The 13,510-nt window shown below is 34.6% G+C and overlaps 1 protein-coding gene across 3 annotated transcripts in view; it reads left to right on the forward strand.

Moving 5' to 3' along the window:
- The window catches only part of CCSER1 (coiled-coil serine rich protein 1), a 1,292,599-nt gene that overhangs the window by 734,825 nt on the left and 544,264 nt on the right, over positions 1–13,510 (forward strand). The window lies entirely within an intron of this gene.

Genomic DNA, 13,510 nt, shown 5'->3' on the forward strand with positions numbered 1-13,510 from the left:
GTTTTGTCTCTTTTTCGATTTTTGTTTTGTGTTGTTTTACAGAGCAAAGACAGGCCAGCCTGCATTCAGAATTGAAATATAAATCCTCATGGACCTAAGATGGGATACTAAAGAGAGTTGTATTCATATTCTTTGTTCTGTAAGGTTGAACAAGTAACTAGACTTTTGAGAGCTGGATGTCAGTATGCTTTAACACGGTGATTTTCGAGTAGCAAAAGTGTTAGAAAACCATATTAGGGATTGACAAGCTGAAGGGGGCAAAGCTGCCTCCCAACTGCAGTATTAGTCTTCAGAATCTTAGTCCATAATGCTTTCTATTACTCATGCCATGTCTACATCTGCTACTCTCACTGGAAACGTGCTGGTACACTCATGCCAGGGGAAAATAAATATTTTCCAAATGATGAGAGTTAATAGTATTGGTATCGCTGCTCTCATATTCACTCTTTATCAAAATTAGAAAAAATACGGGCACCTGGGTGGCTCAGTCTGTTAAGCATCTGCCTTCAGCTTGAGTCATGATCCCGGTTCCTAGGATCAAGCTGGAGTTGGACTCCTTGCTCAGCGCAGAGTCTGCTTCTCCCTCTGCCACTCCTCCCTGCTCATTCTCTCTCTCTCTCTCGCTGTCAAATATTATTATAAATCAAATATGCTTTTTAGTAGGAAGATAGCATGTACTTATCATTCTGGAGTATGATGGTTCTAAGAAAAACAATAGAACTACTAAAATTCTAATAAGGTAGAGTTTGCATTTGATTTTTACAGTTATAATTATGAATAATCATGGTATTACAATCATAAGCAAATGCAAAGTACCATAGTTCTTCTAGGTGGAAAGAATAATGGCTGATATTTATTAGGTGCTACTGCATGCTAAGTAGACTTTTAAGTGCTATGTGTGTGTTGACTCATGTAATCTTAAACACAAGATTGATTCTATCATTATTTTCATTTTACAGAGGAGGAAATTAAGGCATAGCAAGTTGACATACAATTCCCACATAGATATCAAATACATGGTGACAAATCTGGGATATGAAACCAAGCAGTCTTGATTCCAGAATTTACACCCTTAATCACTACAGTGTATGGTCCCCCAAATAGAGTGAAATAGACTGAATCTGTGGTTATGCTGAACAACAGTTCCCAGATTTTAGTGACTTCAGCATCACTTATTGATGGATTGGTTGCTTACTTACGCTCTACATCTGTTGCTGGCCACCAGGTACCTGCCTGCCATCCCTGTAACACTCAGGTTGATGGAATAATCTTTTATCTTTTTAGGTTATGTTATAGACTTTGAGGGAAAGAGAGTAAGTCACAAATTTCACATTAGATCTTAAATTTCCATTCAGAAGTGGCACATAACACTTGTCACATTTTATTGGTCAAAACAAAATGAGTCATATGGTCATAGGTAGAGGGGTGTCGAGGGCCCACCAACCATGTGCCCAGAAGTGGGAAAACCACAAAAAACTGGCATACAGCATCGGTGCCTGCTACTGTATTTTTTTTCAGAATTAATCTGCTTTTAATTAAAACATAAAAGTTGCCATTTGGTAAATATGCTGACATAAAAATTCTTTGATTCCATCAGTTTTTGGGAAAAACCTAATTTAAAAGTTTGTAAGCCTGTAAGTGAATATCTTCTCTTTAAAATGCCATGTATACATAATGCTATCGCAATTTTTAACATACAATATAAACATATTACTTACACCATGTTCTTCAGATATGTTTCAGTCACTGCACTAGTTTTTCAGACATTTCTCTTTTTATAAAAATATTTCTGCTTATAATCAACAGTCTACTGAGTTGCCCAGGGTTGCTGATGTTACCTGTCTTATTTCAGCTTATTTTGACTTTTTTTTTAAGATAAATGATCATACCCATATCTATAATAGAGGTTTTATTTAAGGCTACTTTACAATATATTTCTAAGTATTATTGTACCTGTCAGAAAAATTCATGGTGACAGTGTTATTCTAACAACATTTTTTAGCCATTTACCTCCTTACAACCTTATCATTAGGCACGTTTTTCTTTGTAAATATCTCTAGAAATTTTAAGTGACAAGTATAACATTTAAAATGTGTGAACAAAATGGCTTTCTTGTTCCCAAACAATATGTTATGCTTGATCCAGAAATAGATAATTTGCTCCAACCAAAACAAATAGATTTCATGTAAGTTTTTTTCCCTTCTAATTTAATGCTAAAGCCTTCCCATATTATCTCCTAAGTCATGTATTATATTTTCAGCCTTTATGATATAAACATATGGTCACATTTAATTCCCACAGTACACAATTTACATTTTTTTTATTTAATGAGAAAATTGTCTATCGGAATTTTATTTGTAAGCAAATCAAACTTTATCTTTCTAAATTTTTTTTTTTTACTCGAGTATAAAGTGACATCCTTGGCAATATTTTCTTCCAGTCCATTATTAATTTGCTGATTCTATACTAATTGATTCGAATTATTTGCCTTATAAGTAAAACAAATATGTCAACATTCATTACATCAGTATGATAGCATTACCAAAGCTATCACTTACTTTTACTTTAGTCTAAATATAATTACGATATATATGTGTACATATTAAATTGGGGTTCTCATATTTTTAGGCTGATCTTTTTAAAATTCATTATCAGAATACAGAAAATAATTATGTAAGTTGGAAGAAAGCATTAATCAAAATGTTAGAAAAACATATTTTGTGTTCTCAACATTTTATTCACATTTATACTTTTTAAATATTTATACAGGATGAAAAGAAAATTTGTAAATACTAGAATTACTTTCAACCTCTGTTTTACTGTCACAATTTCAAATCGTATAATAGGATTTTAACTGCACAAATTATAAAAAGTTATTAATTCCCGTTGTTCATCAATAATTAATTTTCCAAGTTTTAAGACATAGATTTTGAAATTCATGAGCAATTTTTATGCATTACAAATGTCAAAAAAAAAATGAAACCACCAAGTCAATAAACAGTGTTTAACAAGAGTTTATTGTGCATATAAGAACAGTTTGGACACCGAGAGCCTCACAATTCGAAGACTGCGTGTAGCTCAGTGGCATGAAGTTACAGGGTGGCTTAAAAGTGAAAATGAAGTTGTTTACCTTTTGCAAGGATTGGTTATTATAATAGGGGTTTCCAGGTGGCAGAGGATTGATTATTTCATACCATTTTTAGGAAGGTGACTTAAGTTTCTTTTACCATTGTCAGAGTCATTTACAAGAGATAACCTAGGTTAAATTTTACTCATGTTTATGAAATAAGATAGATTTAGGTCTACTCACGTGGCTTAAATAGTTTTGTCTGCTCAGAGAATTCTCAAGTCTAGTTTTCATTTTACTGAAAAAAAAAGTAGAGTTAGGTGAAATACTTAGAATATTGGGTTGAGTATAAGTTTGATTTGTCAACCAAACTTTTCTAAGACATCATCATTTGCATGAGTTGACATTACTTTATAAATATCATTTAGGAAGTGTTTACTAACTTACAATGTGTTGGGCTCTGGGGCATAGAATCATATGACACCACATAGCAACCAATCACAAACAAGTAGAGACTGTCAGAATACATAGTAGAGTCACAGTGCCTTTTGGTGTTATTATAATTACCGTAACCAAAATGTCCAATGTGAGATGTGATAATTTCAGATCTTTCATCAGCTTATTGATTTTTAGGATTATCTTACAGATTTTTACAGAGGAAAAGAGGAAATCCTAACTTACAAAGTACCTCTGAGTATCGGACACAGGCACACTTAGTGCTTTTCAATATTTTCTGTTTACTTTTCTATATTCTTTTATTTCTTTTTTTTTTTAGATTTTTTATTTATTTATTTGACAGAGAGAGAGAGAGAGAGAGACAGCCAGTGAGAGAGGGAACACAAGCAGGGGGAGTGGGAGAGGAAGAAGCAGGCTCCTAGCGGAAGAGCCTGATGTGGGGCTCGATCCCAGAACGCTGGGATCACACCCTGAGCCAAAGGCAGAAGCTTAACAACTACGCCACCCAGGCGCCCCTATATTCTTTTATTTCTATATGCAAGAAACACAGTTTGTGTCTGTTTATATGAGAAACTATGCTGCATAGGAACCCAGCTTAACCCTTGTAGTCCCATCAGATATTTAAAAATGACTTCAAGTTTAATAAGAATAAAGCAATCATAAAATAGGACTGAATGAGATAAAAAGCACACAGATAAGTAAATATTTAACTTGAAAGAATATCATATTCTCAGACTGGTAAAATATGGTAACTACTAAAAAATCAGAAAACATTGTGATAAATATAAAAAGGATATGGTCATAATTATTGTCACAGGGGGTCGGAGGCACACTATCAGTCCCCAAATGATAAATACCTTCCTGCAGTTTTATGTTTAGCTCTCATGTGATATATTCAGGAAAAAAAAAAATCAATGCAATGCAGTAAAGTAAATGCCATGCATTTCATACATTCGTTTATTTGACAAAATATGTAATGAGTATGTTCTGTGCCAGTTACCTGTGTAGGTGTTGGGCATACACCGTAAACGAAACAACTGTAATTTCCACTCTATGGCATTTTCATCTCATTCAGTACCCACAACAACTAGGTAGCAGGCCCTGTCATTATTCCTACTCTACAGACAAAACTGTGGAGGTTTAGAGAAGATAAATAACTGGCCTGATTTCACAATAAATACTAAGTGCCCCTCATATTAGTCTGACAACAGAGACTAAGCCTATTATCATCACACCACCACACCTCTCCAGTAGGTACAGTGTTGGAAGAGTAATTACGTGAAAAGTGCAAAAAGGCAGGGTTGATGCTTTTGTTTCACTGAGAGACCATTTGGTAGGATCCCCTCTGACACTGTATTTTAATTTAAAAAAGTAAAGCAAAAAAGACAAAAGACAATAGACACTTTTGATAACATTTTGTTGTATTATGTCCTGGATTAATGCCTCAAAGATTGATTTAGTTTGAATTTCCTTTTATCATAGTGTATCCACCTTTCTGAGCAGTCACACTGAGGTTATATATATATATATATATATATATATATATATATATATATATTATATATAATTTTGTCCTGAGACTAACTTAACTTGATGGAGACTAAAATGTATTTTTATGATCAACTACATCTGCTGGTAAAGAGCCTAATGAACCAAACTAAATTATGGTGCTGCATTCTAATATCATAACCTTCTAATCAAATCTAGAAATCTAAAAAAGAAAAACATGTTAAGTTAGCGCAGCTCTAGCCATCTGATACAGAAAGGCAAGGTAGAAGTCATCTCTGTTCTTTGTACAAGCTTTTGTAAAACCCTAAAGCAAGGGGCATGTTTATAGTCCTTTAACAAGCATGCATGGTAATTAAAAACAGCGAGGTTTTTGCCTGCATAGCCTGGTTCTTGGGTGTGGAGATAACTACTTTTAGTGGACTCCAAGGTACTCTTGAAAGCAATATGATTGCACCATGGAGTCTCTATTTGTTTATCCTACATGTAATTGAAACAGAGCTGACATGCTATCTGGTGCTGTCTTCTGCTCTACTCTCTTACGGAACCGTATGTTACGTTTCCAAGTTTCATAAATATGGTTAGCATTGTTCATCACAAACAAGTATGAGATCTCTCATTATCATTGACTTTCATTCCGTAATCATTTATTGGGTATCTCCTCTGCACCTGGGATAGGCACTTCTGTAAGCAGAGTTAGAGTATAAAGCCAGAAATTTCACTCAGGATTGATATAGATTAATGGGATGAATTATAAATGTCATCTTACTAATAAGTCCCTGAGTGTGATTTCTTAGGAACATTGACATCATGAATCCTAATGTCTCACCACCTCACTTCAAAGGGTTAATGAACTAATGTCTCATCTCTCAATAGTTCTAGAGTTGTTTACTTAGTAAAGTATAAAAAGGAAATGACAATGTGACATTAACACTTAGCTTCTGGTCTAGCACTTTTGTCAAAGGAGAGGCAATAAAATTTACTTTAAAAAAGATTTTATTTATTTATTTGAGAGAGAGAGAAAGCATGAGTTGGGGGAGGAGCCGAGGGGCAAACAGACTCCCAGCTGAGTATAGAGTCCTGAGATCATGACGTGGGCTGAAATCAAGAGTTGGATGCTTAACTGACTGAGCCACCCGGACACCCCTAAAATTTACTTTTGTAAAAAGTACTCAGTAATTAAAAAGTTTGTCAACGAATTCTGTTGAGAAGAGAGATCTTTGGGCCAAAAGGGGGGGGGGGAATGCTATGAAGGGCATACCCCTTTTTTCAATAGAGGATGTTTTAGAAAGTAAAGGGCATTTTTAGTTATTTTTCTTCCTTTTATAAAATAACAGTACTGAATTTGGGGGTAAAGTGTTCTTCTCTGTAACTTTACATAGAATCTGGCAACATATTCTATAGAAGTTTCACAAGGTTTGTTAGAAATCAAATACAATTTTTAAAAGTAAGAAATCTATTTTGTAAATATTAATGAAGAGATGTTATAAAAAAAACCACATTTTATTAACTCTTGGCATGTCCTGCAAAGAGAAATAGAATTTGATATCTGGCTTCCTACAGGCACTTTAGAGGCTTTTAGTGAGCATGGATAATTGTAATTTTTATTCTGAATGCTTTCTTAATTTGTTATTTTGGTTTTTAATATTGCAAGTAGAAGTTAGATATTCTGAGGAGGAAATATTGAAGTTATTATTACACATGACCTCTAATGTTTAAGCTAACTTTTCCAGTCATACTCGGGAAAACTCTAGGGATTCTCTGGATGTTAATTGTATACACACACACACACACACACACACACACATACAAACACACACACACACCCCTTTCTCTTCTCACTGTACTGTCATGAGTAGGGATGAAACCTAACTGTCCCTTTTTCATGGAATATTAAGAAAAACTACAACTTAAGTCACATTTCAGAAAAATTCACTGGTAAAAGAGATTTTCATGGATGTCTAGATCAATCAGAGATGATTAAAGGCATTTCATTTTTGTTGATTGTGTTTGAAGGCATTTATTAAGTGTTCATAAAAGTGGCAAGCAAATACATGAAAAGAAAATATTAAGTCAAACTAAGAGAGGAGAGCCAGAAAAAGAAATCTCTAGGTAACCCATGTTAATTCTTTTTTATTACCCCATTTAGAGCAGCGATACTCAATTAGAAGCGATTCCCCACTCTGCACATTCCCTTCCCTTCCCAGGGACACTGGGCAATGGCTGGAGATAGTATTGACTGCCACAACTGGGAGATATGACTGTAATCTAGTGGATAGAGGCCGACAATGCTGCTTAATATTTCCACGGTGCACAAGAGAGCTCCCCATAGCAAAGAATTATCCAGCCCTACATGTTAACAGAGCCAAGGCTGAGAAACCCTGCTCTGGATGATAGTTACTAACACTGAAATCTATTGGTGACTAAGATGTTTTATAGCACTTCTCAGGAAAATAGCAAAGGAACTTGTTTACTCTCTCCTAGTGTTACTTGCAACCTGGGGAGGCACCATAATGTCCTACTCCTAGAGACTTCATTTCTCTAGTTTCCCTTCTTACAACTGACTCAGAATTGAGGGTCTTTTGGTCCAAAGTAAACTGTATTCTCCAGGGTTGCCTCTGAACAGTCGTCTTTTTCAGCCCATCACTTTCTCAGCACAGTGTTTGTGTTAAGGTCTCTAGGGAAGTAAATTTTGATTACAGACTGTTTCTACATGTGCTTCTACCTGCCCCTTTTAGGCTCCAGAATATCATATACAGATTGCATTCTAGAAACACCCTTGAGACACACACAGACAGGAATCTAATAAGAATGCTGTTTTAAGTATTTTTCTAAAGCTCTAAATTCAGGGACCATAGGAAGAAATTATTTAAATCATGTGATTTTAATATTTTCCTTCTTAGACCTATACGCTAGTATATTGTTTTATATGTTATTTTTCTGTATAAAGGATTTTCATGTGTAACTTCATATTGCATATTGACACTGTATGTATTACATTCATATATATTTTATCATCTACTTAACTTTTGTTATAGTTACAAAAAAATTGGTATATTAGTGATAAGCTTTTTATATAAACCAGAAAATTAAAATACTTGAAATAAAATTAATCATCTTATAAAATCAAGAAAAATATTTTTCCAGTTTAATTTTAGGAATGCAATTCTCATTTAAAATAGTGTTTCAGTATTTTTTTTAATTTTGAAAAATAGATTTATAGAATTAAAATACTGTTTTCAATGAATTTTTTTCTAGTAATAATCATTCAGTAAATATTCACTGAGCATTTATTTACATGGCATTGCACAAATTATCCAACCTAGAAATATTTTGGAATATACGCGTACTTAAATAACAATTGAAGTTAAATAGATGTGAAGGTAAGGAAAGGAATAGACTGCATTTCACCTGCATCCATTTTGAGATACACACACACACACACACACACACACACACACACACATATTCATACATATATGTTTAATAGTGTTACAAACCAGTATTTATTTCTTTTATGGATCAATTTTGAGATGTATATATGTGTGTGTGTGTATATATATATGTACACACACATACATACACATTCATATACACACACACACACACACATATATATGTTTAATATGGTTACAAATCAGTATTTTTTCTTTTATGGATAGGTGTATGTATTTACACTTAAGTATGCCAGTTTTTTGTAGGTAAATGCATATATAGAGAGATTTGTATTGACTCACTTTTTTTTGGTTCTTCACTGAATAATCCATAGGACAGGTTTCAGTGAATTATTTGGACCTACAAACCTTGAAATAAAAACCAACATCCCTAAAGAAAAAAAAAATCTCTTATCTTTAAGTCCACAGCACTTTTCCAGTAATCTTCTTAGCAATATGAGAGTTCTATAGAATTGTCATAACAGAGGAGGTTCTTAAGTTCTTCTTTAATTGCATTTTATGCTGCTGCTCAGAAAAGTCATGTATACCCCCTGTAAAGTTAGCCAATTAGTGAAAAGTTTGTTGATTTTTATTGATGAATACTGCCACTAAGTCATGAATTTTATAACACTTCCCTTTAGCGATGCATTTGGAAGCATATACTTCCTATAATATTTTACTTATTTTTTATTTTATATGTGACTGCCTGAAACAAAATATTTATCTTGTACTTGTAGTGTAAAATGTACTTTGCATGCTTCAAAATGAGAAGATTTTAGAGAGCTGATAATAACACTTCTATATTTGTTCTTTCTCTCAAAACCACACTTTATCATAATTAGGACGTTTTAGTAAACATTTTAATTTTATTGAATTTCAACAGTAAGCCAATTTTATAATTTATGCAGTTTTTATTTATACTTACAGTTTACATAATATTTCACTGAGTATTTATCTTATGAAAGATTATTGTATTTATATAACACAAGAAGTTGAAAATTCTTAACATAGTACTCATCCCAAGTATCTCATAAAATTGGTAATATTAGTTTAATATTATTCCATGTTAGTTCACACAGATAGTGCTTCCAGTTTCTACTCAGTGTGGGACTGAATGAAAAACCAAAAATGCACAAGTAGTCTCAATCTCTTTGTGAATATTTGTAAATCCTGGCAAAGCAAGTTTCACCTAATGAAATGTGAAGACATTTGTAATCTATTATGATTAGTTACTGTAGATAAATGGCAACAGTCCATTTATTTAAAAATAAGAATGATTACTAAGTCATAAAGTGGTTAATTTCTGTTGAAACTACTATTTTGTGGAGTTGACCAGTGACTAAAATGGTAACATCAGTCAGAACAAACAGTTCTCTGAAGGAATTTTTAGTATGGACTCAAGAGTAAAGACACACACACACACACACACTGATAGGGGGTAGGGTGAGAGAGAAAGGCCTGGAAAGATATAAACCAATATTTCACTTTTGTTTATCTGTTGGTGTTAGGACTATGTAATTTCTCTCCTTTAATTTTTGGCTACAAATTTTTTCCATACTGAGCACCTGTGCTTCATGATAATGGAATGAAATTTATTTTTAAAATAATAAGTGAAGACGAACAAGTTTGATAAGATAAAATGTTAAATGTGTTGTGTCCATGAAAATCATAATGTAGCTGTTGCTCCTTCTTCCCAATCTCTAAGTCACCTTTATTCTCAAAAGATCGGCTAGAGGGCTGCTACTCAGGACCCCTTCAATGACGTCCAGTTTCACAGTGAGTGAAATGTAAAGTACTAACAGAGTTTGACCCTCCTACCACCCCCACCCCATTCACTTGTCTAACCTCTTTGACTTTCTTCTCCACGTATCCCCACTTTATGATTACTACATTTGTTTCTCTTTTGTGTACCTATCTGCAGCCCAACGATTTTTCTTGTCTTATCCCTCTGCCTGGAATTACTTTTCCTGAGATACCTTCACGCTCAGTACTTCACCTGTTAGCGTTTCTCATGGCCTAAATAATTCTGTAAATATCCAGCCCAAATTCTGTATTTCCCTTTCTTGCTTAATTTTTCTCCTCAGCACTAGTCCCCATCTAACATGGTAGTATTTTAAGTATTTATTCCCTTTCTCCCCATTTGAATGTAAACTCAAAGAAGATAGGAATTTTAATTTTTTTTTCCATTGCTATACCCTTGAATTTAGAAGAGTAGCTGGTCACAAGCTGACACTCACTAAGTGTCCTATGTATAAGGGATGCCAAGGGCTTGCAAGCACAAAGCTGATGTCACTTTTCAGGAGTGTCACACTTGTGTGTGTGTGTTTCTAAGATTTTATTTATTTGTAAGAGAGAGAGACAGCAAGTAGGGGAGTAGCAGAAGGAAAAGGACAAAGAGACTATGTGCTGAGCACAGAGCCCGATGTGGGGCTTGATCTCAGGACCCTGGCATCATGACCTGAGCTGAAGGCAGATGCTTAACCAATTGAGCCACCCAGGCATTCCAATTCAAATACATTTTTAAGTGCCCTATGTTTTTTTACTCTTTCACTCCATACTTTATGATGTCATATTTTACACCTTTTCCTTGTGTGTGTTTCTTAATTTTTGTAGATATAATTGATTTTACTATTTTTGTCTTTTAACCTTCATACTAGCTTTATAAGTGATAGATCTATCTTTACTATTTCTTTTAACAGTGATTTTTATTTTTAATACTTTTCTTCTAGTTATGACCTTTCTTTTTCTGCTCGAAGTGGCTCCTTTAACATTTCTTTTAAGGTTGGTTTTGGGATGATGAACTTCTTTAACTTTTCTTTGGAAAACTTTTTATTTCTCCTTCAACTCTGAATGATAACATTGCCAGGTAGAGTATTCTTGGTTGTAGGTTTTTTCTGTTCAGCACTTTGAATATAACATGCTACCCTCTTCTGGCCTTTAAAGTTTCTGGTGAGATATTAGCTGATAGCCTTATGGGATTTCCCTTATATGTAACTTTTTGCTTTTCTCTTGCTACTTTTAAGATTCTTTTTAATTTTTGACTTTTTTTAAATGTATATATTTATTTTTTTGAGAGAGATTGAGAGAGAGAGTGTGTGTGGGAAGAGAGACAGAGGGAGAGAATCTCGAGCAGACTCTCCGCTGAGCATGGAGCCTGACATGGGGCTCACTCTCACAACCCATGAGACCATGACCTAAGCTGAAACCAGGAGTCAGACACTTAACTGAGTTACCCAGGCACCCCAAATTTTGACATTTTTATTATGTGTCTTGGTGTGGTTCTCTGTGATTCCTAGACCTAGATATCTGTTTCCTTCCCCACATTAGGGAGGTTTTTAGCTATTATTTCCTCAAATAAGTTTTCTACCTTTTTATCTCTCTCTTTGCCTTCTGGGACACCTGTAATGTATTCACAAGCTAATGTGCTTGGTATTGTCCCAGAGGTCCTTAACCTATCCTCATTTTTTAAAATACTTTTTTTTCTTCTTTTTGCTGTTCAGCTTGAGTGCTTTCCACTACCATATCTTCCCGGTCACTTATCTATTCTTTTGAATTCTCTAATCTGCTATTGATTCCCTTTAGTGTATTTTTCATTTCAGTGGTTATATTCTTTAGCTCTGATTAGTTCTTTTTTATATTTTCTTTTTCTTTTGTGAAGTTTTAACTGAGTTCATCTACTCTTCTCTCAAGTCTGGGTAGCATCTTTATGACCATTTCTTTGAACTCTTTATTAGGTGGATTGCTTATCTTTGTATTATTTAGGTTTTTTTCTGAGTTTGTTGGCTTTTATTTTTTTTTGAAATTATTGTTTTGTTTGGAATATATTTCTCTGTCTCCTCATTTTGTCTGACTCTTTGTGTTTGGTTTTATGTATTAGGTAGGTTAGCTATGTTTCCTGATCTTGAAAGTAGTGGTGTAGGAGGTGTCCTTTGGGGCCCAGTGGCACAATCACTTCTGGTCACTGCAATCAGACACTCCAGGGGTGCCCTCTATATGGGCTACATGCTTCCTCCTGTGACTGCTGTTGATGCACTGTTGGGGAGGCGCTGACCCCCAGCCTAGGTGTCTAGAGTGACTGGCTCAGAGTACAATTGTTGCACTGGGGGACAGGGCTGGCCGGCCCCAGCATTGTGGGCTGAGAGGCCTAGCTCTAACTGCTGCAGGAGTATTGGTGGGTGGGTTTAATTCTCAGCACAGCTGGCTGAGATGCCATAGAGAAACTAATTTGTAGCAATCTTCATTATGTTTCTTATGGAGAGAAACATGTAAACAAGCAAGTAACATACATTATAAGAAGTGCCATACTGCTGGTTTATGCATGAATTTCCTGGGAAGCATGAATTTAGAACTCCATCTGATGAAGGCAAATTGAGGGCAAATCTAAAAAAAGAATAGCAGTTTGCCTGATGAACAAAAGAGAGAAAGTTAATTGCAGGCACATGAAATAGCAAAGACACAGAGAGAGGAGATAACATGGAGAATGACAAAAACTTTTGGAACAACTAGAGGAATTACTGAGGTATAGATGACCAAGAAGTTAAGGTTTAGATTTTTTGATTAACAATGTCCCCTGGTGGAGAAGCCTCATTTGTGTCCCTTTTTGGGTAACACCCAACCTAACAGAACATTACATATTGACAAGCAAATGATCAAGGACTAGGACCTCTGCCTTGGGTCCTGAAGATAGTAAATTAATTTAAACTTGCACCTGCAGGGAGCTTGAAAAGTCATATTCATTCAGTTGGGAAAAATAGAGAATAACGTTTTATAGTAGGAAGAGGCACTTTCAGTTACTTGAGAGAGCTTCTAAATTAGCTAGGGGACCTATAAACTCCAGTACCTAATTAAGAGAACCTCTTGAACATTTTTTGTAGAATTCTTTTGGAGATTTTTGAAAATGTGTTTATGGCTGGCATCAGATTTTATTTAATGTTTAAGACCTCTGAATTTTCTTGAATTAGAAACAATCTCTGCCCCCCCCACCCCACCCCAGAAAGCTATTATCCTTTACAGTCCAAATGGTCATGGTCAAAGTAACTGCTCATTA

This window comes from Ursus arctos, unplaced genomic scaffold (assembly GCF_023065955.2).
Source record: "Ursus arctos isolate Adak ecotype North America unplaced genomic scaffold, UrsArc2.0 scaffold_9, whole genome shotgun sequence".
NCBI lineage: Eukaryota > Metazoa > Chordata > Mammalia > Carnivora > Ursidae > Ursus > Ursus arctos.